General features: G+C 38.3%; 1 non-coding gene across 1 annotated transcript; it reads right to left on the bottom strand.

Annotated features, from left to right (window-relative positions):
• Positions 1-1,804: 1,804 nt before the first annotated feature.
• On the bottom strand, positions 1,805-2,019 carry LOC121105965. Its single transcript, XR_005838700.1, has one exon. It is a non-coding gene; the product is annotated as a small nucleolar RNA U3 (small nucleolar RNA).
• Positions 2,020-5,404: the final 3,385 nt, after the last annotated feature.

Raw genomic sequence — 5,404 nt, 5'->3', positions numbered from 1 at the left:
GCAAAGCAAGAGAACAAGGCAAGAGACTTGTACAAGGCTACTACAGTAATTCAGGGAGGGTACCCTCATTTGTCAGTCGGCTCTCAATGCATCAGTAGACTCATCACAAGCTCCTTTAGTACTGTTAAAGTAATGCTTTTTCCCCTGGCATTCAATGTACTTTTCTCTTCCTTTCCCTCATAGCCTTATGTAAAGACATCGTTACTCCTTAATCGCACATTTCCTTTAATTTTCTTGTTAAAAGGCAATACAGAAAAATTATTTATTTTTATAGCTCCTTTTTAGCCAATATTTTCAATTCCCTACTCTTTTATCAGCAGGCTCATTTTTCTAGCTCTTTTAAAAATTATAATACTTTGAAAGGCAATTATGAAACCTTTTGTTAACACTTTTGTTAAGCATTTTTCATTTATCATTTGGCTCCATGTTTTTTGTTCATTTTGTTCTTTTTATCAGACATATTTTTCTACAAACGAGTCTTTTGCATTTTAAACTACGTCTGTCTTTGACTTCAATTCTAATATGAATTTTTTTCCCCAATACATTTTTTGGTACGTGAATTCATTATAAAATAAAAATAGAAGTTTCTTCTCTTCTGGTACTTAAATCAAGTAAGTCTATCATCTGCTATGATTTAATTAGAATGTAGTCACTCCATTTCTCTGTATTTAAAAAATTCTTTCTACTGTAATACTCATCCATTTTAAATGTCAATGTTATTCTGAAATATAATTTATTATGCCACATTGTTTTCTACGCTTATTTCATCCACTAGATTGTAAACTCCTTGAAAAATATGCTTCACTAATCTTTCTCCACCCACCAACTATTTATTTCCTTATCCCTTGTTGGCTCATAAGAATATAATCAATTATGGCATTTATTCATTTTATTTCTCATTCATTTCTGGTTTCCATACTGAGGCACTTGAAAAAAAATTTTCTTTTCTTTTTTTTTTTTTAAAGATTTTATTTATTTATTTGACAGAGATAGAGACCGCCAGCGAGAGAGGGAACACAAGCAGGGGGAGTGGGAGAGGAAGAAGCAGGCTCATAGCAGAAGAGCCTGATGTGGGGCTCGATCCCAGATCGCCGGGATCACGCCCTGAGCCGAAGGCAGACGCCCAACCGCTGTGCCACCCAGGCGCCCCTGAAAAAAAATTTTCTTAAGTAGTTGCTAGACCCAATGTGGGGCTTGAACTCACAAGATTAAGAGTTGCACACTCCACTGACTGACCCAGCCAGGGGCTCCTGCACTTGAAAAAAATTTATAAAACCTACTAAGATTTTCTAAAACTTAATTTTTAAAACTTTTTAAAAAAATTTAAGTGGAATTGAGTGGGGGTGGGAGTAGTATTGGGAGTTATTAATCCAGAACAGGAATTTTGGTCTATTTTCTACATTATATTCTCTTAAAAATAGATGAACTATTTCAGTGTACTCATTAGCTTGAACTAATGATTAGATGAGACCTTCTCCCTCATTGGAAGAAAAAGTAAAAAAAGTACAAATCCGTTTACTGAAGATGGCTGATAATTCTACAGTTAAACTTAAAAATATATAAAAACTACATATTTCTAAGCAGTTTAAACCAACTCACATATAAAGTTAATCAAAGTATCATATCTAATTGAATTCATCAATTTTATGGCATGTTTGATTTTACAATTTTTTTCTTTGCAATTTCATATTCCTCCATTTTGTCGGCTAAGTAGAAAGTTTTATAATAACTTTTCTTCCTCCCTCCCTTCTTTCCTTCTTTCCTTCCTTCCTTCCTTCCTTCCTTCCTTCCTTCCTTCCTTCCTTCCGCTCAGACTGCATCCTCTCCCTCTTGCTCTCCCAAAGGAAGGGAAGAACCAACCAATATCCATGTTAATGGCGGTTGCAGAAGCAACATCAAGAAGGAGCTTCACGCTCAGGAGAGAATGCTGCACCTCCTCCTGGAAGTTTCCGGTGCTCAACACATTCAGAGAAACTTCTCTAGTAACAAACTAGAAATGATCCTTGAAAGTATGGTCTTTGAGATTTTCATTGTTGGTATTATGTGTCTCCTGAGGAGACACAGGGCAATTGCTATGGATGTCGGGTGTCCATATAATTTATTGTCTGAATTGGGGCAGTTTTGAGAATTAAAAGGCAATACTCCTAATAATCACTTGAGGACAATGTCTGTAAAGTGCGACTGTCCCCAGCAAACCAGAATGTCTGGTCACCCTATAGTCAAGGTTTTAGGGGAACACTGCTTTTCCCTAGGATTTTGTGTCCTAGAGGGGAAGGAATTTCTAGAATAGTATGGGAAAAAAAAAACACTTTTATCTTTTCTCTGCCTCTTCTCTTATCCCCAGGAGAGGAGGATCTTGCTGATAGATGAGTTTGGGAGAAGAAATGGAGCGTGTAATCTCCAAGGATAACTACTGCCAAAGCAACCAATGTAATGCTTGATACTTCTAAAAATAAAGATTTCTCCAGATGCTTGTTGTAGAAGTTTCTGACATTATATAAAATAATATTTTTTTGGCTTGATAATTCTAATTTTAAATGTCCATATGGACTTCTGGAAAACTAAATTTAAGCATATCCCTCTCTTTACCACAGCTCCCTCTACTGTAAATCTTTTCATATGTTCAGGTAATATGTTCTTTAGGAAAGCTTTCCTATTTTTACACATCACCCAAAGATGCCTTCTCTGTTTCAGAGACTCCTCTGTTTCATTAAATTTAAATTGAACTTTTTAACTTTTTGTGTCCGCTAGCTTTTTGATTTAGGTAATAAATCAGGTTTCATCTATTTTATTTTGTGTATTAGTGAGCTACATTTATTAGTAATCTAACTTTTTAAAAAGATTTTATTATTATTTTTTTAAGTAATCTCTATACCCAACGTATAGGAGCTAGAACTTACAACTCTGAGATCAAGAGTCACATGCTCCACCCACTGAGCCAGCCAAGCACCCCATATTATTAATCTAATTTTTTAAAAGTTTTTTTAAAATTTATTTGAGAGAGTGAGCGAGCATGCAAGAGAGAGAGAACACCAGTAGGGGGAAGAGCAAAGAGAGAGGGAGAAGCTCACTTCTCACTGCCTGCTGAGAAGTGAGCCGGACCCCCGGACTCTGGATCACGACCCAAGCCAAAGGCAGACGTTTAATCACTGAGCCACCCAGGCGCCCCCACTAATCTAAATTTTAAAATTTAACTCAAATCGTAGCGACCAAGTTGGGACGATTTCTTTTTCTTTTCTTAAAGACTTCCCTGCAAAAGAGGACAGTTTAAGTTTGTTACTTTTGAGCACGCTATAGATCTTTCTATAATACTGACTCTTTAATGCTAAAGACAGAATCAAAAGATACTAAAGGCAAAACTAAATATTAACAAATACCTGTTTTTCAACTGCTTGCAAAAATGGGAATGGTTTAATAAACAATCATGAAAGATGCAGTACTATTCCAAATATAATATATCTTTTAGATTAGGAAACATCTACAATTGTTTACTGCTATATTACACCTCTCTCTTAAATCTCTCAAAACTAACCTTGCTATTGTTTCAGGACTAAAAGACACCAAGCTCCACGTACCTATTTACAAGGACTCTGAATTGAGTGTCAGCCTCTTCCTTTAGCTTTTTAGGAATAAATTTAGTTGCGTACCCCGAAGTTGAGAGGCCTGTACGCAGGCATTCCTTCTTGAGAAGGGATCCTCCCTCCACTCCAGCTGAAGGAGCTTGAGTGAGACATATCAAGAGGTCACAGGGAGACTGCACTTGAGTCTAAGGAACAATACTGCCCTCACTCAGTTGACTTCCTCATCAACCCCTTCATATTTTGAGACCAGTCAACCTCTAACTGCCTCAGCAAGTTGCCTTTTCTTGGTGTTCATCTTTCACAGCTCACCACCTTCCTTATATACTGTGGTCCCTCATCTTTAGGTATACTGTACTGTCCTCCCAATTCTCCCATGACTTTTGTTTTTTTCTTTCTCTTGTTGAATATTTTCTCTCCTTTGATTTCGAGGTGATCCTCAAAATTCTATCTTCAGGTCTCATCATTTTTCTGTAGGTATTTTCCTCCTTTGTGTCAACCACCATCTCAACACAGAAGAAACCCAATTCTATACCTCTAGAAAAATTCCTAACTGCTAGAAGTCACCATCTTGAGATATCTACACCTCAAAAAGCAATGTCTGTTACCATTTGTACGTGCCCTTTGGCTTTCTTCCACTGTATCTTTCCTCTTGCCATTCTCTCCATCCGGAGTTCCTTTGCAATTTCAGCCTGTTCAAATTCTGCTGGTAGGTGAAGCCTTAAGTATCATCTCCAGCTCAAAGCTTATCCAGATTTTCTTTCTTTTTTTAAAGATTTTATTTATTTATTTTAGAGACACAGAGAGAGAGCATGCGTGGTGAGGGACAGAGCAGGGAGGGAGAGGGATAAGCAGACTCCGCACTGATCATGGAGCCTGATGCAGGGCTCAGTCCTAAAACCCCCGAGAGCAGGACCTGTGCTGAAACCAAGAATCAGATGCTTAACCGACTGTGCCACCCAGGTGCCCCTTATCCTGATTTCCTTAACCATGTTTGTTGTCTTCATGTTTTGAACTCACATGGCATTCCAGGTATATCTAACTTACAGAACTGGTTTTGTTTCACATAATTTGTAGGTTATTTATGTAATCATCTTATCCTTATACTATAGTTCATAAATTACTCCTACTGTATCCTATATACAAATGTAGCTTTTCCCCCTCTGTGACTGAGCTGCTTATCCTCACAAACCACCACCTGCCTGGTGTGAATAAAGCACAGAAGGCAATAGCCTATATGACATGACATTGTTTTTCTAAAGGAATGTATGATGAGTAGGGTTATGCACATATTTTTCCTCACTTCATCCACCGATGAGGATAAATGTTACATGTGAAATAATACACAAAACCCCAGTGCTCTGAGACCCCTCATGTGGACGATCCACACTTCACTCTGACTCCCCTCTCCAATTTTTACCTTGTGGTTTCCTAGAAGACGGGAGAAAAAAGACTCTCATTTAATCAGCACTTCACATCCCTTCCGCTCAATATCATCTGCTTTTACCTTGTGACCTATTGTCACAGTTTGCTCAAGGGTCTGGTCCCTGCCCTTTCCTGTGTGGCCACCAGTCTATCCAGACCAGTACATACTGATCCTTTTCTCTCTTCCCTGGTAGGTGAGAAGCTTGTCTGATTCCACAGGAGAACTGTAGGTCCCTGCAGCAGTAGGAAACAGTACTTTTGAGTAAGGGATGGGGGGGCTAGGTAGGGAGAGACAGCTAGGGGGTTTACGGGATCAGGCTCACAGGAATCCCAAAAATGCGGAGGTCTAAGGAAAACAGAGATAAGGGAACACACTAGACCACTCTGCCCTAGATGTCAGG

This window comes from Ursus maritimus, unplaced genomic scaffold (genome assembly GCF_017311325.1).
Source record: "Ursus maritimus isolate PB19 unplaced genomic scaffold, ASM1731132v1 scaffold_3, whole genome shotgun sequence".
Lineage (NCBI taxonomy): Eukaryota > Metazoa > Chordata > Mammalia > Carnivora > Ursidae > Ursus > Ursus maritimus.
The sequence above is the reverse complement of the archived record's forward strand: the minus strand, read 5'-3'. Positions and strand labels throughout refer to the sequence as shown.